This window comes from Oncorhynchus mykiss, chromosome 21 (genome assembly GCF_013265735.2).
Source record: "Oncorhynchus mykiss isolate Arlee chromosome 21, USDA_OmykA_1.1, whole genome shotgun sequence".
Taxonomy (NCBI): Eukaryota; Metazoa; Chordata; class Actinopteri; order Salmoniformes; family Salmonidae; genus Oncorhynchus; species Oncorhynchus mykiss.
Genome location: NC_048585.1, coordinates 37,260,386 through 37,283,650, shown reverse-complemented (window position 1 = coordinate 37,283,650; position 23,265 = coordinate 37,260,386). Strand labels below are relative to the sequence as shown.

Sequence of the window (23,265 nt, the reverse complement as noted above, 5' to 3'; positions counted from 1 at the left end):
TGGGATGTCTTATCACTGGTGAGAGGACAGAATAAGGAGAGCCCCTGAACGCGTAACAAATGGCATCCTGTTCCCTATATAGTGCACTACTTTTGACCAAATCCATATGGACCCTGGTCAAAGGTAGTGCCCTATGAAAGGGAACAGTATGCCATTTGGGATGCACACCTATCATGATAGGGGAGCACAATGTCTTTGTAGAAAAATACGGAAAAACTCTGCTGCGAAGAACGCTCTCTTCTCCCTCTCTCCCTCTCCAAAGAAGCTACACGTGAGATGGAACTGTAGCTCCTCTCTCTCTCTCTTCTGAATTTGGTCCATGGCCTCTTCTGCCCTTGGATTTTAACTGTGTGATGTGTGTCAGACCAGTGTGTGTTTGATATACGCACGCACGTACGCACGCACGTACGTACGCACCACACACACACACACACACACACACACACACACAGAGACACAGAGAGCATGTATGCGTGTGTGAAGTATTTATGTCAGTTCTCTATGTGATAGTAATTGTGACGGTGATTATCTTGGAAGTGTGGGAGTGTGTGTGGAATGGCTGACTTCCACAGCACTGACACAGAGACACACACACCGCCTTCCAACTGAGATGGAAAAAGGGAACCAGGCCACAAATGAAAAGTGATGATGAGCGCTATTTATGTGTGTGTGTGTGTGTGTGTGTGTTGGTTGTTTGTTTGGTTTGTCCCAATTGAGCTCTGCCTGTCATCCTAACAGATAGTGTCTGTCCTCTCTCCATCTCACATAGGGTTGCAAAGGGTCAGAAACTTTCCGGTAAATTTCCGGAATTGTTCCATGGGAAGTTAAGCCAGGGAATTTTGCTTACATTTATCAAAAAAAGTTAGCCTATAAACAGTAAACTTTTTTTGTGGGATACACATTAGGCAATTCTAGGTCTTGTGGCACATTTTGGTTAAACTGTCCCCAATTCAATGGAATTGCAACCCTCTGCATGCACAGTGCATTCTTCCATCATATGTACAGCTGATTCTCAAGATCTTGCACACTATTGAGCCAATACTACTACACTGTCTGAGCCAAGGACTACATGCTTTCTGGTAAGTTTTGATTACAATACTGGGTAGGGTGAATATATTTTATACGACATACATATTTTTTTGTTAACTAGTAAATAGTAGCCTACAGCAAAGTGTGTTTAAATCATTTCTAACTTGTTAACAATTTCTGCTAGTTAGTTTTTGCTACCATGTGGGTTTTTAGCTTGCTTGAGCCTGCTAACCGAGGAGTGTTAATTCACCTGTTTCCATACATGTTTCATTTTAAAACATTTATCTTACCAAAAGGAGTTGTTTAATTTAACTGCTTAACTATTTATCTGTACATGGAATTGTATTTTTTCTTTTTTAACCTCTAGCGTCGAGCAATCCCGTATCCGGGAGCGTAATCATAGCCTCAAGCTCATTACCATAACGCAACGTTAACTATTCATGAAAATCGCAAATGAAATGAAATAAATATATTCACTCACAAGCTTAGCCTTTTGTTAACAACACTGTCATCTCAGATTTTCAAAATATGCTTTTCAACCATAGCTACATAAGCATGTGTAAGAGTATTGATAGCCTAGCATAGCATTAAGCCTAGCATTCAGCAGGCAACATTTTCACAAAAACAAGAAAAGCATTCAAATAAAATAATTTACCTTTGAAGAACTTTGGATTTTGTCAATGAGGAGACTCTCAGTTAGATAGCAAAGGTTCATTTTTTCCAAAAATATTATTTGTGTAGGAGAAATCGCTCCGTTTTGTTTGTCAGGTTTGGCTAAGAAAAACCCCCCAAAATTCAGTCACTACAACGCCAAACTCTTTTCCAAATTAACTTCATAATATCGACAGAAACATGGCAAACAGTGTTTAGAATCAATCCTCAAGGTGTTTTTCACATATCTATTCAATGATAAATCATTCGTGGCAGTTGGGTTTCTCCTCAGTAGCAAACGGAAAAGTACTGCAGCTGGAGATTACGTAATAATTGCGACGGAGTACACCAAGCGACCACCTGGTAAATGTAGTGTCTTATGGTCAATCTTCCAATGATATGCCTACAAATACGTCACAATGCTGTAGACACCTTGGGGAAACGACAGAAAGTCTAAGCTCCTTCGTGGCCCATTCACAGCCATATAAGGAGTCATTGGAACACAGCACCTTCAAAATCTGGGGCACTTCCTGTTTGAAATGTCATCTTGGTTTCGCCTGTAGCATCAGTTCTGTGGCACTCACAGACAATATCTTTGCAGTTTTGGAAACGTCAGAATGTTTTCTTTCCAAAGCTGTCAATTATATGCATAGTCAAGCATCTTTTCGTGACAAAATATCTTGTTTAAAACGGGAACGTTTTATCCAAGATGTTAACTATGTTTCCCTAATTTTTACAGGAAAATTCCATGGTACTATCTGATGTGTGGAGACATTTCACTGCAGCTAATGTGGAAGGAAAATATGTGTACATTTGCAAATACTGTACCAAATCATATGTGAAGAATGCAACAAAGATGCAGAATCATCTGGCCAAGTGCATAAAGTTCCCTCAAACTCACAACAAACAACCTCTGACAAAGGACCCTCTATTTCTATTCGAGGAGAAAATGATGAATCAGACACCTTATCGATAGCTACAGCTCATGGTCCTACCTGAATCAGAATATTTTTTTTTGACTCAATGGAAGAACGTAGTCAGAGAAATGCTGGTGAATGTCTTGCTCGAGCTGTGTATGCAACTGGTTCACCTCTGATGGTCACAGGCAGTGTATAGGAAGATATTTCTGAATGTTCTTCCCCCAGCATACACTCCTCCAACCAGACATGCTTTGTCTACTAATTTGCTGGATGCAGAGTTCAACATAGTTCAAGTGAAGGTCAAGCAAATCATAGAGAAAGCAGACTTCGTGGGCAAGGAATAATTAACTACATCATCTCCACCCCTCAACCAGTATTCAACAAGAGCACAGCCACAAGGGACAACAGACACACTTGTCTCTACATTGCAGATGAGCTAAAGGCAGACATCAATGACCTTGGACCATAGAAGGTATTTTCACTGGTGACAGACCAAGCAGCCGCCATGTTCGCAGCATTGTCTAAAGTGGAGTCCTACCCTCACATCACACCCATTGGCTGCGCTGCTCATGCATTGAATCTGCTCCTCAAGGACATCATGGCACTGAAAAGAATGGGTACACTCTACAAGAGAGCCAAGGAAATGGTTAGGTATGTGAAGGGTCATCAAGTTATAGCAGCAATCTACCTCACCAAGCAAAGTGAGAAGAATAATAGCACCACATTGAAGCTGCCCAGCAGCACCCGTTGGGGTGTGTTGTCATCATATTTGACAGTCTCCTGAAGGGGAAGAAGACTCTCCAAGAAATGGCCATATCACAGTCTGCCGATATGGGCAGCCCCATCAAGAGGTTCCTCCTGGATTATGTATTTTGGGAGAGAATGGTAAATTGTCTTGGTGGATACATCTCATTATTGTAATCTATTTTTGAATATTCAATTTGGTTTGTTGACGTCAACCGCATGTTTCAATGGAGAGAGACGCTATACTAGCCTCATACTATGAATAGACAACTCCGATATAAAGTCTTCGAATAGACAACTCCGATATGAAGTCTTTTTTTCCTTCGATGTCACGTGTCCTACTTATTTCAGTACATTAATGTGTAACATCAGTTTAAAAAAGAAACATCCTCTCACTGTCAACTGCATTTATTTTCAGCAAACTTAACATCTGTAAATATTTGTATGTACATAACAAGGTTCAACAAATGAGAGACAAACTGAACAAGTTCCACAGACATGTGTCTAACAGAAATTGAATAATGTGGGGGGGGGGGGGTCAAAATCAAAAGTAAGTGTCAGTTTGAGGTTTGTCTGCCTCCTTGCTCGCACACGCTTTTTCAGTTCTGCCCACAAATGTTCTATAGGATTGAGGTCAGGGCTTTGTGATGGCCACTCCAATACCTTGACTTTGCTGTCCTTAAGCCATTTTGTCACAACTTTGGAAGTATGCTTGGGGTCATTGTCCATTTGGAAGACCCATTTGCGACCAAGCTTTAACTTCCTGACTGATGTCTTGAGATGTTGCTTCAATATATCCACATAATTTTCCAACCTCATGATGATAACTCTTTTGTGAGGTGCACCAGTCCCTCCAGCAGCAAAGCACCCCCACAACATGATGCTGCCACCCCCGTGCTTCATGGTTGGAATGGTGTCTATAATTATTTTTTTGCTGAGTTCTTTTGATTTCCCATGATGTCAAGCAAGGTGGCACTGAGTTTGAAGGTAGGCCTTGAAATACATACACAGGTACACTTCCAATTGACTCAAATTATGTCAATTAGCCTATCAGAAGCTTCTAAAGCCATGACATCATTTTATGGAATTTTTCAAGCGGTTTAAAAGGCACAGTCAACTTAATGTATGTGAACTTCTGACCCCCTGGAATTGTGATACAGTGAATTATAAATGAAATAATCTGTCTGTAAACAATTGATGGAAAAATACTTAGTAGATGTAGATGTCCTAACCGACTTGCCAAAACTATAGTTTGTTAACAAGACATTTGTGGAGTGGTTGAAAAACGAGTTTTAATGACTCCAACCTAAGTATATGTAAACTTCCGACTTCAACTGCATGCATGCATGTATGTATGTTTGTAAGCATTAGGCTTTCCCTGTAAACAAAATTCTCTCTCTAAAAAAAACATTACAACTGAATAACATAACACCCCACTACCACCCCCACCCCATATTGCCCTTGAGTGGGTATATCCCCATTACCTAGAGGGTTGGAGCCTGTGTGTGTGTATAAGATAGAGGGATATCTTTACTCGACGTGAGTAATGCCGCAGGTGTGTGTGCCCAGAGTGTGAGTAATGTGTAGAGACAGTATCGAGGTCACTCAGAAGAGTAGATCACACACACACACACCCTCTAGTCTAGTCATCCCTTTAACCTTGAGGCCTGTCTGGCTGTCCGTCCACTTTAGGATCCACCCATCAGTCCATCCATTACCCTTTATCTCACTTTCTCTCTCTCTACCTCTCTGTATCCATCTGACAAACTCTCCTTATTCTGAGAATGTTAAGGTGCGTGAATGAGGACCCAAAAGCGAATTAACGTAAACAGAGTTTCTTTAATAACGAAACATACGTAGGCTCAGATGGACCGGCAGATTCCGACAGGACAGGACAAGGTTGCAGCAAACATGACGATAGTCTGGTTCAGGCATGAGTAACACAAACGAGAATCCGACAAAGACAGAAGCAGAAACAGAGAGAGATATAGAGACCTAATCAGAGGGAAAAAGGGAACAGGTGGGAAAAGGGGTGAACGAGGTAGTCAGAGAAGACAAGGAACAGCTGGGAGAAAGAGGGGAAGAAAAGGTAACCTAGTACGACCAGCAGAGGGAGACTGGGTGAAGAGAAAGGACAGAAACAAGACACAACATGACAATACATGACAGTGCCCCCCCACTCACCGAGCGCCTCCTGGCGCACTCGAGGAGGAAACCTGGCGGCAACGGAGGAAATCATCGATCAGCGAACGGTCCAGCACGTCCCGAGAGGGAACCCAACTCCTCTCCTCAGGACCGTACCCCTCCCAATCCACTAGGTACTGATGACCACGGCCCCGAGGACGCATGTCCAAAATCTTACGGACCCTGTAGATAGGTGCGCCCTCGACAAGGATGGGGGGGGGGGGGGAAGACGAGCGAGGGCGCGAAGAACGGGCTTAACACAGGAGACATGGAAGACCGGGTGGACGCGACGAAGATATCGCGGAAGAAGAAGTCGCACTGCGACAGGATTAATGATCTGAGAAATACGGAACGGACCAATGAACCGCGGGGTCAACTTGCGAGAAGCTGTCTTAAGGGGAAGGTTCTGAGTGGAGAGCCAAACTCTCTGACCGCGACAATATCTAGGACTCTTAGTTCTACGCTTATTAGCAGCTCTCACAGTCTGCGCCCTATAACGGCAAAGTGCAGACCTGACCCTCTTCCAGGTGCGCTCGCAACGTTGGACAAAAGCCTGAGCGGAGGGGACGCTGGACTCGGCGAACTGAGATGAGAACAGCGGAGGCTGGTACCCGAGGCTACTCTGAAAAGGAGATAGCCCGGTCGCAGACGAAGGAAGCGAGTTGTGGGCGTATTCTGCCCAGGGGAGCTGTTCTGACCAAGACGCAGGGTTGCGAAAAGAAAGACTGCGTAAGATGCGACCAATAGTCTGATTGGCCCGTTCTGCTTGACCGTTAGACTGGGGATGAAAGCCGGAAGAGAGACTGACGGAAGCCCCAATCAAACGGCAAAACTCCCTCCAAAATTGAGACGTGAATTGCGGACCTCTGTCCGAAACGACGTCTGACGGAAGGCCATGAATTCTGAAAACATTCTCGATGATGATTTGTGCCGTCTCTTTAGCAGAAGGAAGCTTAGCAAGGGGAATAAAATGAGCCGCCTTAGAGAACCTGTCGACAACCGTAAGAATAACAGTCTTCCCCGCTGACGAAGGCAGTCCGGTGACAAAATCTAAGGCGATGTGAGACCACGGTCGAGAGGGAATGGGAAGCGGCCTGAGACGGCCGGCAGGAGGGGAGTTACCGGACTTAGTCTGCGCGCAGACCGAACAAGCAGCCACGAAACGACGCGTGTCATGCTCCCGGGTGGGCCACCAAAAACGCTGGCGAATGGAAGCAAGCGTACCCCGAACGCCAGGGTGGCCGGCTAACTTGGCAGAGTGAGCCCACTGAAGAACGGCCAGACGAGTAGGAACGGGAACGAAAAGAAGGTTCCTAGGACAAGCGTGCGGCGACGGAGTGTGAGTGAGTGCTTGCTTTACCTGCCTCTCAATTCCCCAGACAGTCAACCCGACAACACGCACCTCAGGGAGAATCCCCTCGGGGTCAGTGGAGGCTACTGAAGAACTGAAGAGACGAGATAAAGCATCAGGCTTGGTGTTCTTAGAGCCCGGACGATAAGAAATCACGAACTCGAAACGAGCGAAAAACAGCGCCCAGCGCGCCTGACGCGCATTAAGTCGTTTGGCAGAACGGATGTACTCAAGGTTCCTATGGTCAGTCCAAACGACAAAAGGAACGGTCGCCCCCTCCAACCACTGTCGCCATTCGCCTAGGGCTAAGCGGATGGCGAGCAGTTCGCGGTTTCCCACATCATAGTTACGTTCCGACGGCGACGAGAAAAATACGCGCAAGGGTGGACCTTGTCGTCAGAGAGGGAGCGCTGAGAAAGAATGGCTCCCACGCCCACCTCTGACGCGTCAACCTCGACAACGAACTGTCTAGAGACGTCAGGTGTAACAAGGATAGGTGCGGATGTAAAACGATTCTTGAGGAGATCAAAAGCTCCCTGGGCGGAAACGGACCACTTAAAGCACGTCTTGACAGAAGTAAGGGCTGTGAGAGGAGCTGCCACCTGACCGAAATTACGGATGAAACGACGATAGAAGTTCGCGAAGCCGAGAAAGCGCTGCAGCTCGACGCGTGACTTAGGGACGGGCCAATCAATGACAGCTTGGACCTTAGCGGGATCCATCTTAATGCCTTCAGCGGAAATAACAGAACCGAGAAATGTGACGGAGGAGGCATGAAAAGTGCACTTCTCAGCCTTCACAAAAAGACAATTCTCTAAAAGGCGCTGGAGGACACGTCGAACGTGCTGAACATGAATCTGGAGTGACGGTGAAAAAATCAGGATATCGTCAAGGTAAACGAAAACAAAGATGTTCAGCATGTCTCTCAGGACATCATTGACTAATGCCTGAAAGACAGCTGGAGCGTTAGCGAGGCCGAAAGGAAGAACCCGGTATTCAAAGTGCCCTAACGGAGTGTTAAACGCCGTCTTCCACTCGTCCCCCTCCCTGATGCGCACGAGATGGTAAGCGTTACGAAGGTCCAACTTAGTGAAAAACCTGGCTCCCTGCAGGATCTCGAAGGCTGAAGACATAAGAGGAAGCGGATAACGATTCTTCACTGTTATGTCATTCAGCCCTCGATAATCTATGCAGGGGTGCAGGGACCCGTCCTTCTTCTTAACAAAAAAAAACCCCGCTCCGGCGGGAGAGGAGGAGGGGACTATGGTACCGGCGGCAAGAGCTACAGACAAATAATCTTCGAGAGCCTTACGTTCGGGAGCCGACAGAGAGTATAGTCTACCCCGGGGGGGAGTGGTTCCCGGAAGGAGATCAATACTACAATCATACGACCGGTGTGGAGGAAGAGAGGTGGCCCTGGACCGACTGAACACCGTGCGCAGATCGTGATATTCCTCCGGCACCCCTGTCAAATCACCAGGCTCCTCCTGTGAAGAAGAGACAGAGGAAACAGGAGGGATAGCAGACATTAAACATTTCACATGACAAGAGACGTTCCAGGAGAGGATAGAATTACTAGACCAATTAATAGAAGGATTATGACAAACTAGCCAGGGATGGCCCAAAACAACAGGTGTAAAAGGTGAACGAAAAATTAAAAAAGAAATGGTTTCGCTATGATTACCAGAGACAGTGAGGGTTAAAGGTAGCGTCTCACGCTGAATCCTGGGGAGAGGACTACCATCCAAGGCGAACAAGGCCGTGGACTCCCTTAACTGTCTGAGAGGAATGTCATGTTCCCGAGCCCAGGTCTCGTCCATAAAACAGCCCTCCGCCCCAGAGTCTATCAAGGCACTGCAGGAAGCTGACGAACCGGTCCAGCGTAGATGGACCGACAAGGTAGTGCAGGATCTTGAAGGAGAGACAGGAGTAGTAGCGCTCACCAGTAGCCCTCCGCTTACTGATGAGCTCTGGCTTTTACTGGACATGAAGTGACAAAATGACCAGCGGAACCGCAATAGAGACAGAGGCGGTTGGTGATTCTCCCTCTCTTTAGTCGAGATGCGGATACCTCCCAGCTGCATAGGCTCAGCACCCGAGCCGGCAGAGGAAGATGGTAGTGATGCGGAGAGGGGGGCAACGGAGAACGCGAGCTCCTTTCCACGAGCTCGGTGACGAAGATCAACCCGTCGCTCAATGCGAATAGCGAGTTCAATCAAGGAATCCACGCTGGAAGGAACCTCCCGGGAGAGAATCTCATCCTTTACCTCTGCGCGGAGACCCTCCAGAAAACGAGCGAACAAAGCCGGCTCGTTCCAGCCACTGGAGGCAGCAAGAGTGCGAAACTCAATAGAGTAGTCTGTTATGGATCGATTACCTTGACATAGGGAAGACAGGACCCTGGAAGCCTCCTCCCCAAAAACAGATCGATCAAAAACCCGTATCATCTCCTCCTTAAAGTCCTGATACTGGTTAGTACACTCAGCCCTTGCCTCCCAGATTGCCGTGCCCCACTCACGAGCCCGTCCAGTAAGGAGAGATATGACGTAGGCGATACGAGCAGTGCTCCTGGAGTAAGTGTTGGGCTGGAGAGAAAACACAATATCACACTGGGTGAGGAACGAGCGGCATTCAGTGGGCTCCCCAGAGTAACACGGCGGGTTATTGATTCTGGGCTCCGGAGATTCGAAAGCCCTGGAAGTGGCCGGTGGATCGAGGCGGAGATGGTGAACCTGTTCTGTGAGGTTGGAGACTTGGGTGGCCAGGGTCTCAACGGCATGTCGAGCAGCAGACAATTCCTGCTTGTGTCTGCCTAGCATCGCTCCCTGGATCTCGACGGCTGAGTGGAGAGGATCCGAAGTCGCTGGGTCCATTCTTGGTCGGATTCTTCTGTTAAGGTGCGTGAATGAGGACCCAAAAGCAAATTAACGTAAACAGAGTTTCTTTAATAACGAAACATACGTAGGCTCAGATGGACCGGCAGATTCCGACAGGACAGGACAAGGTTGCAGCAAACATGACGATAGTCTGGTTCAGGCATGAGTAACACAAACGAGAATCCGACAAAGACAGAAGCAGAAACAGAGAGAGATATAGAGACCTAATCAGAGGGAAAAAGGGAACAGGTGGGAAAAGGGGTGAACGAGGTAGTCAGAGAAGACAAGGAACAGCTGGGAGAAAGAGGGGAAGAAAAGGTAACCTAGTACGACCAGCAGAGGGAGACTGGGTGAAGAGAAAGGACAGAAACAAGACACAACATGACAATACATGACAGTGCCCCCCCACTCACCGAGCGCCTCCTGGCGCACTCGAGGAGGAAACCTGGCGGCAACGGAGGAAATCATCGATCAGCGAACGGTCCAGCACGTCCCGAGAGGGAACCCAACTCCTCTCCTCAGGACCGTACCCCTCCCAATCCACTAGGTACTGATGACCACGGCCCCGAGGACGCATGTCCAAAATCTTACGGACCCTGTAGATAGGTGCGCCCTCGACAAGGATGGGGGGGGGGGGGGGGAAGACGAGCGGGGGCGCGAAGAACGGGCTTAACACAGGAGACATGGAAGACCGGGTGGACGCGACGAAGATATCGCGGAAGAAGAAGTCGCACTGCGACAGGATTAATGATCTGAGAAATACGGAACGGACCAATGAACCGCGGGGTCAACTTGCGAGAAGCTGTCTTAAGGGGAAGGTTCTGAGTGGAGAGCCAAACTCTCTGACCGCGACAATATCTAGGACTCTTAGTTCTACGCTTATTAGCAGCTCTCACAGTCTGCGCCCTATAACGGCAAAGTGCAGACCTGACCCTCTTCCAGGTGCGCTCGCAACGTTGGACAAAAGCCTGAGCGGAGGGGACGCTGGACTCGGCGAACTGAGATGAGAACAGCGGAGGCTGGTACCCGAGGCTACTCTGAAAAGGAGATAGCCCGGTCGCAGACGAAGGAAGCGAGTTGTGGGCGTATTCTGCCCAGGGGAGCTGTTCTGACCAAGACGCAGGGTTGCGAAAAGAAAGACTGCGTAAGATGCGACCAATAGTCTGATTGGCCCGTTCTGCTTGACCGTTAGACTGGGGATGAAAGCCGGAAGAGAGACTGACGGAAGCCCCAATCAAACGGCAAAACTCCCTCCAAAATTGAGACGTGAATTGCGGACCTCTGTCCGAAACGACGTCTGACGGAAGGCCATGAATTCTGAAAACATTCTCGATGATGATTTGTGCCGTCTCTTTAGCAGAAGGAAGCTTAGCAAGGGGAATAAAATGAGCCGCCTTAGAGAACCTGTCGACAACCGTAAGAATAACAGTCTTCCCCGCTGACGAAGGCAGTCCGGTGACAAAATCTAAGGCGATGTGAGACCACGGTCGAGAGGGAATGGGAAGCGGCCTGAGACGGCCGGCAGGAGGGGAGTTACCGGACTTAGTCTGCGCGCAGACCGAACAAGCAGCCACGAAACGACGCGTGTCATGCTCCCGGGTGGGCCACCAAAAACGCTGGCGAATGGAAGCAAGCGTACCCCGAACGCCAGGGTGGCCGGCTAACTTGGCAGAGTGAGCCCACTGAAGAACGGCCAGACGAGTAGGAACGGGAACGAAAAGAAGGTTCCTAGGACAAGCGTGCGGCGACGGAGTGTGAGTGAGTGCTTGCTTTACCTGCCTCTCAATTCCCCAGACAGTCAACCCGACAACACGCACCTCAGGGAGAATCCCCTCGGGGTCAGTGGAGGCTACTGAAGAACTGAAGAGACGAGATAAAGCATCAGGCTTGGTGTTCTTAGAGCCCGGACGATAAGAAATCACGAACTCGAAACGAGCGAAAAACAGCGCCCAGCGCGCCTGACGCGCATTAAGTCGTTTGGCAGAACGGATGTACTCAAGGTTCCTATGGTCAGTCCAAACGACAAAAGGAACGGTCGCCCCCTCCAACCACTGTCGCCATTCGCCTAGGGCTAAGCGGATGGCGAGCAGTTCGCGGTTTCCCACATCATAGTTACGTTCCGACGGCGACGAGAAAAATACGCGCAAGGGTGGACCTTGTCGTCAGAGAGGGAGCGCTGAGAAAGAATGGCTCCCACGCCCACCTCTGACGCGTCAACCTCGACAACGAACTGTCTAGAGACGTCAGGTGTAACAAGGATAGGTGCGGATGTAAAACGATTCTTGAGGAGATCAAAAGCTCCCTGGGCGGAAACGGACCACTTAAAGCACGTCTTGACAGAAGTAAGGGCTGTGAGAGGAGCTGCCACCTGACCGAAATTACGGATGAAACGACGATAGAAGTTCGCGAAGCCGAGAAAGCGCTGCAGCTCGACGCGTGACTTAGGGACGGGCCAATCAATGACAGCTTGGACCTTAGCGGGATCCATCTTAATGCCTTCAGCGGAAATAACAGAACCGAGAAATGTGACGGAGGAGGCATGAAAAGTGCACTTCTCAGCCTTCACAAAAAGACAATTCTCTAAAAGGCGCTGGAGGACACGTCGAACGTGCTGAACATGAATCTGGAGTGACGGTGAAAAAATCAGGATATCGTCAAGGTAAACGAAAACAAAGATGTTCAGCATGTCTCTCAGGACATCATTGACTAATGCCTGAAAGACAGCTGGAGCGTTAGCGAGGCCGAAAGGAAGAACCCGGTATTCAAAGTGCCCTAACGGAGTGTTAAACGCCGTCTTCCACTCGTCCCCCTCCCTGATGCGCACGAGATGGTAAGCGTTACGAAGGTCCAACTTAGTGAAAAACCTGGCTCCCTGCAGGATCTCGAAGGCTGAAGACATAAGAGGAAGCGGATAACGATTCTTCACTGTTATGTCATTCAGCCCTCGATAATCTATGCAGGGGCGCAGGGACCCGTCCTTCTTCTTAACAAAAAAAAACCCCGCTCCGGCGGGAGAGGAGGAGGGGACTATGGTACCGGCGGCAAGAGCTACAGACAAATAATCTTCGAGAGCCTTACGTTCGGGAGCCGACAGAGAGTATAGTCTACCCCGGGGGGGAGTGGTTCCCGGAAGGAGATCAATACTACAATCATACGACCGGTGTGGAGGAAGAGAGGTGGCCCTGGACCGACTGAACACCGTGCGCAGATCGTGATATTCCTCCGGCACCCCTGTCAAATCACCAGGCTCCTCCTGTGAAGAAGAGACAGAGGAAACAGGAGGGATAGCAGACATTAAACATTTCACATGACAAGAGACGTTCCAGGAGAGGATAGAATTACTAGACCAATTAATAGAAGGATTATGACAAACTAGCCAGGGATGGCCCAAAACAACAGGTGTAAAAGGTGAACGAAAAATTAAAAAAGAAATGGTTTCGCTATGATTACCAGAGACAGTGAGGGTTAAAGGTAGCGTCTCACGCTGAATCCTGGGGAGAGGACTACCATCCAAGGCGAACAAGGCCGTGGACTCCCTTAACTGTCTGAGAGGAATGTCATGTTCCCGAGCCCAGGTCTCGTCCATAAAACAGCCCTCCGCCCCAGAGTCTATCAAGGCACTGCAGGAAGCTGACGAACCGGTCCAGCGTAGATGGACCGACAAGGTAGTGCAGGATCTTGAAGGAGAGACAGGAGTAGTAGCGCTCACCAGTAGCCCTCCGCTTACTGATGAGCTCTGGCTTTTACTGGACATGAAGTGACAAAATGACCAGCGGAACCGCAATAGAGACAGAGGCGGTTGGTGATTCTCCCTCTCTTTAGTCGAGATGCGGATACCTCCCAGCTGCATAGGCTCAGCACCCGAGCCGGCAGAGGAAGATGGTAGTGATGCGGAGAGGGGGGCAACGGAGAACGCGAGCTCCTTTCCACGAGCTCGGTGACGAAGATCAACCCGTCGCTCAATGCGAATAGCGAGTTCAATCAAGGAATCCACGCTGGAAGGAACCTCCCGGGAGAGAATCTCATCCTTTACCTCTGCGCGGAGACCCTCCAGAAAACGAGCGAACAAAGCCGGCTCGTTCCAGCCACTGGAGGCAGCAAGAGTGCGAAACTCAATAGAGTAGTCTGTTATGGATCGATTACCTTGACATAGGGAAGACAGGACCCTGGAAGCCTCCTCCCCAAAAACAGATCGATCAAAAACCCGTATCATCTCCTCCTTAAAGTCCTGATACTGGTTAGTACACTCAGCCCTTGCCTCCCAGATTGCCGTGCCCCACTCACGAGCCCGTCCAGTAAGGAGAGATATGACGTAGGCGATACGAGCAGTGCTCCTGGAGTAAGTGTTGGGCTGGAGAGAAAACACAATATCACACTGGGTGAGGAACGAGCGGCATTCAGTGGGCTCCCCAGAGTAACACGGCGGGTTATTGATTCTGGGCTCCGGAGATTCGAAAGCCCTGGAAGTGGCCGGTGGATCGAGGCGGAGATGGTGAACCTGTTCTGTGAGGTTGGAGACTTGGGTGGCCAGGGTCTCAACGGCATGTCGAGCAGCAGACAATTCCTGCTTGTGTCTGCCTAGCATCGCTCCCTGGATCTCGACGGCTGAGTGGAGAGGATCCGAAGTCGCTGGGTCCATTCTTGGTCGGATTCTTCTGTTAAGGTGCGTGAATGAGGACCCAAAAGCAAATTAACGTAAACAGAGTTTCTTTAATAACGAAACATACGTAGGCTCAGATGGACCGGCAGATTCCGACAGGACAGGACAAGGTTGCAGCAAACATGACGATAGTCTGGTTCAGGCATGAGTAACACAAACGAGAATCCGACAAAGACAGAAGCAGAAACAGAGAGAGATATAGAGACCTAATCAGAGGGAAAAAGGGAACAGGTGGGAAAAGGGGTGAACGAGGTAGTCAGAGAAGACAAGGAACAGCTGGGAGAAAGAGGGGAAGAAAAGGTAACCTAGTACGACCAGCAGAGGGAGACAGGGTGAAGAGAAAGGACAGAAACAAGACACAACATGACAATACATGACAGAGAAAAGGATCGTAAGCATTCTCTTTCTCTCTCCCTTTATTCCCCTGCCTCTTTCTCTGTCTTCCTCCCTCTTCCCTTACCCCGTAAGGGAAGAGACAGCCATCACCTATGTCTTGAGATGTCTCAAGGTGAATTCATCTCCTGGTGTTTGGTGGAAAGCAGACTGTACCAGGTTTTCGACGTCTCTTAGCTCCTATTCCATTTATTTTTTATCCTGAAAAACTCCCATCCCTAACGATTACAGGCATACAAATAACATGATACAGCCACCACTATGCTTGAACATATGGAGTTATACTCAGTAATGGGTTGTATTGGATTTGCCCCAAACACTTTGTATTCAGGACAAGAAGTTAAATTACTTTTCCACATTTTTTGCAGTAATCATTTGATGCTTTGTTGCAAACAGGATGCATGTTTGGGAACATTTGTATTCTGTACAGACTTCCTTCTTTTCACTCTGTCAATTAGGGTTAGTATTGTGGAGTAACTACAATGTTGTTGATCCATCCTCAGTTTAATGGCTGTGATAGTTAGTATTCTATTTTAAAGTCACCATTGGCCTCATGGTGAAATCCATGAGTGGTTTTCTTCCTCTCCAGCCACTAAGTTAGGAAGGACACCTGTTAGGAAGGACACCTTCTAGTGACTGGGTGTATTGATACACCATCCAAAGTGTAAATAATAACTTTACCATGCTCAAAAGGATATTCAATATACCAATAGATGCCCTTCTTTGTGAGGCATTGGAAAACCTCCCAGGTCTTTGTGGTTGAATTGGTGTTTGAAATGCACTGCTCGGCTGAAGGACCTCACAGATAATTGTGTTTGGGGTACAGCGATGAGGAAGTTATTCAAAAATCTGGTTAAACACTTATTGCACACAGTGTGAGTCCATGCAACTTATGTAACATGTTAACCACATTTTTACAGAGAGAGTGTGTGTTAACTAAAGAGTAGAAGGTTTCATCCAGTGTTTTCCCCTTACTGTCACAATGACATGCAGATCATTATGCATGTACTATATATTCATTCCTCCACACTGATCCAGCGAAATCACAAGTAGGCCTTTGTAAATATGAACAAATTAGCCATTCTATGCAGCATTATACACCAAGTATACAAAGCATTAAGGACTCTTGCGCTTTCTATTATATAGACTGACCAGGTGAAAGCTATGATCCCTTGTCAATGTCACCTGTTAAATCCACTTTAAAAAATCACTGTTTCCCGGTAGGCCGTCATTATAAATAAGAATTTGTTCTTATTTTCAATGACGGCCTAGGAACAGTAGGTTAACTGCCTTGTTCAGGGGTAGAACGACAGCTCGGAGATTTGTCAGCTCAGGGATTTGAACTTGCAACCTAGTCCAACGCTCTAACCACTAGGCTACGCTGCCGCTGCCTCGAAGTTGACTGAGAACCCATTCTCATTTACAGCAACAACCTGGGGAATAGTTACAGGGGAGAGAAAGGGGGATGAATGAGCCAATTGGAAGCTGGGGATGATTAGGTGGCCATGATGGTATGAGGCCAGATTGTGGCTCAATACCCCTACTCTTACGATAAGTGACCTTTAGTGACCACAGAGAGTCAGGTCACCCATTTAATGTTCCATCTGAAAGACAGCACCCTACACAGGGCAATTTCCCCAACCACTGTCCTGGGGCATTGGCATATTTTAGACCAGAGAAAAAGAATGCCTCTTACTGGCCCTCTAACACCACTTCCAGCAGCATCTGGTCTCCCATCCAGGGACCAATAAGGACCAATCCTGCTTAGCTTCAGAGGCAAGCCAGCAGTGGGATGCATAGCTTGTGTTACTACAGTAGTGGTTTTTGTTTAAAGCTACATAGTAGGATAGAGCAGCAGGTCAGTAGAGGCTAGTAAAAGGGAGAAGAGGAGGAGAGCGGTGCCAAGGGGGCTGTTGCTATAGCAACATGCTGAGAAACCTGCTCTAGAGGTGTGCAGCAGCGGAACCCAATGCGACATTGCAATAGTGATGGAGCGAGAGAAAAGGGAAAGACCGAAGGATTGTCTAAGCTACATCTAGATCTAACGCGCTAATACAGTACATAATGCCTATGCCGTGTGCCTTGGCTAGGTTTTGTGTGACCCAGTGCGTAATTAACAAACTTAACACTCTTCCTGGAGTCAGCCGTGTGATGATTCTAACCTGGATTACTTTCAGACAGGCGAGTGTGATTGTCATCTGGTCATAATACAGTAACTGCCCTGGAAGGCGGTCCTTAACTAAATTCCATGGCTGCCCTGGATGGCTCGCTGGCCTAACTAAGCACAATTATCCTTATCTCACTTGACCTACAGACACCGCCACTCTCCAGATGGAAAAAGGTGGAAGGGGGAGGGTGAGACGAGAGCAGGGTCAACAGGGATGAAGTCGAGTGAGGAGAGGGAGAAGGGTGAGGCCATGAGGGAAAGCAGGGGGGGAGGGATGAACAGAAGGCTGACTAAGTGGTATCTCTGTCCCTGCCTGGCCTCCCTGTAGGAATGCGTGTTAAAGTCCCAGAGCTAATGCTATCAACATAATCATCCTTTAACCACCCACTGTGACACCAGTCTGCTACAGTCTAGAGGTCGCTAGGCTAACATTATGGCTAATTAGTTAGCTGTGACACCAGTCTGCTATAGCTAGGTCTTATGGATATACATGGGCTCCCGAGTGGTGCAGTGGTCTAAGGCTAGAGGTATCACTACAGACCCTGGTTCGATTCCAGGCTGAATCACAACCGGCCGTGATTGGAGTCCCATAGGGTTTGGCCAGGGTAGGCCGTCAACGTAAATAAGAATTTGTTCTTAACATTTATTTTAACTAGGAAAGACAGTTATATAAAATAGGAAGTAAGTCTGTTATACCCAGACCTCTGATTGTGAGAGACATTGGCTAGCAGTCTGCTACAGTCTTAGAGGTTGCTGGGCTAACACAAGCTTAGCTTCATGCTAAATAGCTAGCTACCCTTTATGTATCCAGCTAGATGCTAATACAGAGAAAGACAGGGCAAAAGTCTGCTAACTATATGCTAACCACCCACTAATACACCAGTCTGCTACAGTCTAGTTGCAAGGCAAACGTTACAGGTTAATTAGCTAGCCTCTGCAAATATAGCTATGAACACACAGAGAGAGAGAGACAGGGCATGAGTCTGTTAGCTATCCACTCCCCACTTTCTGAGAGAGACATGGTCTGGCTAACACAGGGGTTGATTAGTCAGACAGCTTAACAGAAATATTTAGATAGGCAGGGTTAAAACATTGAATGAAATAAATCCAAAGATTGTGTCACTACATAAAAATACATTCATATCGAAAATGTATTTCTATAATTTCAATTGCTACCACAAGAAGAGAGAGAGAGAGTTGACTGCCTTTGAATTTAAACTGCCCCGATTCCACAGTTTCAAGTAGTCCCCTCCCCCTTCTACCCCCCGTCTCAACTCTTTGATGCGTGTGTTTGTTGACGCTCACAGGAGAGTTCCATTGTATGGGTCATTTCCTGAGATGGAATTAAGACTGCACTTCAAGCCACTAATACTAAACCAAAATTATGCAAAATACTATCCCTCCCCCCATTGACTCGTGCAAGTTCCATGGTACGAGTCATTACACAGAAATGAAATTACGACTGCACTTCAAGCCACTAATCCTAAACCCAAATTACTGTATGCACACTACCACCCTCCCTCCCCCTTTTTTGGAAGATGGGTTTGGTGGAGGCGTTGCCATGGTTTCCTTTGAAGTCCTCCAACTTTGGCTTCAAATAAAAAGTGAGGGGCAGCAGAGAGCGAGAGAAAGGGAAAAAGGAGGGTGGGAGAAAGAGGGGGTAGAATGAGATAAAGTACAGAACGAGAGAGGTAGGTAGAGAAAGAGACAGCGTGAGAGAGCTTGCACAAGGCAAGGAGAACAAGGCCATTTCCTGTTGTTGTGTTACGACACAGAGGGAGACACAGGTCAGGTGAGGGATTACCAAAACAGTCACTGTAAAAGTACTGTGAATAAAACATGGCCATAGGAACACACTACAGCATCTGATGTCATACTGTAGGTTCATAACATGGAGAGGAGATGCAGAGGGCTGCCTTGGAAAGCACACACATACAAAATAGCTTTTGTCCTCATGGGCATATATACAGTTGAAGTCGGAAGGTTACATACACCTTAGACAAATACTTTTAAACCAGTGGTTCTTAACCTTGTTGGAGGTACTGAACCCCACCAGTTTCATATGCGCATTCACCGAACCCTTCTTAATTGGAAAAATAAAATATGATTTTTTCAAATTCAAAACATACGTATATATTTTACTGGTGCACAAAATGAACCGTGCATCAACATCACTGTGTTCAAAGAACAAAATCATCAAAACATGATTTTTCACACAAAAACAAAAACATAATAATGAATATTTACTGCAAATCAGTGTGACTGCTGTTGCCTTTCAGAGACCAGTTCAGAAATGCGCGGCTTCACCTTGGCAAGTGCCACTCTCATGTCATTTTCGCAACAAAGTCTGTTCCTCTTCTTCGATTTTATGTCCAGCATCCTCAAAAAGGATTGCTCGCAAAGATATGTTGTAACAAACGGTATGAAAATCTCCAGAGCTTTCTTGGCAATAACAGGGTACGTTACCATTTGTTGACACCAAAACGTTGAAAGCGTTGTTGTTCTGAAGAGTTGCTGTTGAACCTGGCTCTGCTGAATTTCAATGATTTCATCGAGGTATTCATCATTGACATCTGTTGTTTCAACACTAAACGTGACCGGCTGTCTCACCCATGCTGGATATGACTCTCTTGTAGGGAAGTATCCGTCGAGAGACTTTGCAAGCTCATCTAAGTGCGTGGCAATTGCTTGATTCAGTTCCGCGGGTACAGAAATGTATCCGATTCCAGATACATCTTCGATGTTACTTACACAGTTGTCCAGCAGGGGAAAGTTTGCGAAGTTATCGTTCTCTGTTCATCGTTTCCATAACGGTAGCTTTTTTTGAAAAGCTTTCAGGTTTTCCTCCGCTTCGATGATGTTGACTCCACCGCCCTGCATCTTTTTTTTTGAGATGATTGAGAGCTGCGAAGATATCAGCCATGTACGTTAAAATGAGAATGAACTCAGAATTTTTTAAGCAATCTGCATGACAATGTTGGTGCTCTTGCAAAAACAGGACTAATTCCACACGCATGGCAAAAACACGATTCAGCACCTGTCCCCGGGATAACCACAGAACGTTAGAATGGTACAGAAGTACCTCGAATTCAGAGCCAATTTCTTTACACAGCTCACTGAAGATGCGGTGCCTCAGAGGACTAGTTCGCACATAATTCACGTATTCCACTACAATTTTTAATACTTCTTAATCATAATCACTAGGTTTTTGTTGCCAACGCATGCCTGTGCAGAATACAATGCGTAAAAAAAATGATGTGTGGTGCATCGGCTTTCACTAGCGCACCAAAACCAGACTTTCTTCCCAGCATGACTGGAGCTCCGTCCGAACAAACTGCAGAAACCATATCCCACGAAGGATTGTTGTCTTTGAAGAAGTCATCCACAAGTTTCTTCACATCGGCTGCCTTAGTTGTTGTTGTAAGAGGCGTACAAAATAAAAAATATTACTTTATCACGTTGTCTTTCACATAGAGCACAAATACAGCAAGCTGGCTTAGATTGGAAACGTCTGTGGCCTCGTCGAGTTGAAGGCTGAATTTTGCCTGGCTTGAAATCAGATCTGCAACTACTTGAGCCAAGAAGTCTTTGCTCATGTCCTCTATTCTGTCGCTGATGGTGTCATTTGAAAGAGGAATTTGGGCTAACTTAACTTCAGCCTCTTTTCCCAGCATGATATTCGCCATCTTCAACACACCTGGTTTTATGAGTGTTTCACCAATGGTGTGTGGCTTGCCCTGCTTTGCGATCAGGTAAGCAACTTCGTACGATGCTGTGAGTATCGGTTTGTTGATGGGTACAAAGCCGAGAACAGGCTTTTCATCAAATCTGGCTCTCTTCACCTTGAATTCAGCGAGCGTTGTGTTCTTGTATTTTCCATCTACATGCAGTTTAAGGAAGTGTTCTCTTAGTTTTGCCGGTGCTAGACTAGAATTGCTCAACTTGGCATTGCAAATCATGCAGTTAGGACGCTGACTCCCATCACGTTCCGTTATACATGGGAATCCATTTTGTACATATTCGTCCGACCACTTTATTTTTTTGCTTGACATAGTAAGTATGAAGGGATTAAAATATTAAGAAAGAAATCACAAGACGACAGACACAAGTCGACTACTGAGCGCACCAAATTCCCTGCAGCACAGATAGGCCAAGCGATGTAGCGTGATCACCTGCAGCCAATGATGGCCAAGCGGGGCGTGTTATCACGAATCATATGAGTCGGATGTGTGTCTTGACCTCCGCCGAACCCCTGAGACTGACTCACCGAACCCCTGGGGTACGATCGAACCCAGGTTAAGAACGACTGTTTTAAACTCAGTTTTTCACAATTCCTGACATTTAATCCTAGTAAAAATTCCCTGTTTTAGGTCAGTTAGGATCACCACTTTATTTTAAGAATGTGAAATGTCAGAATAATAGCAGAGGATGATTTATTTCAGCTTTTATTTCTTTCATCACATTCCCAGTGGGTCAGAAGTTTACATACACTCAATTAGTATTTGGTAGCATTGCCTTTAAATTGTTTCACTTGGGTCAAACGTTCCGGACAGCCTTCCACAAGCTTCCCACAATAAGTTGGGTGAATTTTGGCCCATTCCTCCTGACAGAGCTGGTGTAACGGAGTCAGGTTTGTAGGCCTCCTTGCTCGCACACTCTTTTTCAGTTCTGCCAGCAAATGTTCAATGGGATTGAGGTCAGGGCTTTGTGATGGCCACTCCAATACCTTGACTTTGCTGTCCTTGAGCCATTTTGCCACAACTTTGGAAGTATGCTTAGGGTCATTGTCCATTTGGAAGACCCATTTGCGACCAAGCTTTAACTTGAGGTCTTGAGATGTTGCTTCAATATATCCACATAATTTCCTGCCTCATGATGCCATCTATTTTGTGAAGTGCACCAGTCCTTCCTGCAGCAAAGCACCCCCACAACATGATACTGCCACTCACGTGCTTCACGGTTGGGATGGTGTTCTCTGGCTTGCAAGCCTCCCCCTTTTTCCTCCAAACATAACAATGGTCATTAATGCCAAACAGTTCTATTTTTGTTTCATCAGACCAGAGGACATTTCTCCAAAAAGTACAATCTATGTCCCCATGTGCAGTTGCAAACCGTAGTCTGGCTTTGTTAATGGCGGTTTTGGAGCAGTGGCTTCATCCTTGCTGAGCAACCTTTCAGGTTATGTCGATATAGGACACGTTTTTTACTGTGGATTATAGATACTTCTGTACCCGTTTCCCCCAGCATCTTCAGAGTCTCCTTCCTGAGCGTTATGATGGCTGCGTGGTTCGATGGTGTTTATACTTGCGTACTATTGTTGGTACAGATGAACGTGGTACATTCAGTACATTTGTCCCACAGATGTGGGGGGCAGGGTAGTCTAGTGGTTAGAGTGTTGGACTAGTAACCGGAAGGTTGCAAGTTCAAATCCCCGAGCTGACTAGGTACAAATCTGTCGTTCTGCCCCTGAACAGGCAGTTAACCCACTGTTCCTAGGCCGTCATTGAAAATAAGAATTTGTTCTTAACTGACTTGCCTAGTTAAATTTTTAAAAAGTACCAGATTTGTGGAGGTATACAATTTTTCTGAGGTTTTGGCTGATTTCTTTTGATTTTCCCATGATATCAAGCAAAGAAGCACTGAGTTTGAAGGTAGGCCTTGAAATACATACACAAGTACAACTCAAATGGACTCAAATTATGTCAATTAGCCTATCAGAAGCATATAAAGCCATGACATAGTTTCATGGAATTTTCCAAGATGTTTAAAGGCACAGTTAACTTAGTGTATGTGAACTTCTGACCCCCTGGAATTGTGATATAGTGAATTATAAGTTAAATAATCTGTCTGTAAACAATTGTTGGAAAAATTACTTGTGTCATGCATAAAGTAGATGTCCTAACCGACTTGCCAAAACTATAGTTTGTTAACAAGAAATTTGTGGAGTGGTTGAAAAACGAGTTTTAATGACCCCAACCTAAGTGTGTAAACTTCCGACTTCAACTGTATGGAAAATGTCCCCACAAGGGAGAATTTTCCTTGTTTTACAATCCTTGTGGGGACTTTAGAATAAACACAAAATCTCTCAATACCAGTATACAAGGGAATAGTGACCACAGTCAATAGGCCTAGTGAGAGAGAGATGAACAGAGAGAGTGTGCGTGTGTAACATGCTATGCTTGTGTGTGTAGTTCCCCTCCCTTTCTGACCCCGGCCGTCAGAGACTATTAAATGTGTTGCCCTCAACACAATCGCAACAAGTCATCCATACCCATGTGACACTCTTTCCA

The 23,265-nt window shown here is 46.7% G+C and overlaps 1 protein-coding gene across 5 annotated transcripts in view; it reads right to left on the bottom strand.

Moving 5' to 3' along the window:
• The window catches only part of zgc:109889 (uncharacterized protein LOC553542 homolog), a 62,945-nt gene that overhangs the window by 27,590 nt on the left and 12,090 nt on the right, over positions 1-23,265 (bottom strand). The gene's annotated exons all lie outside the window — the stretch shown is intronic.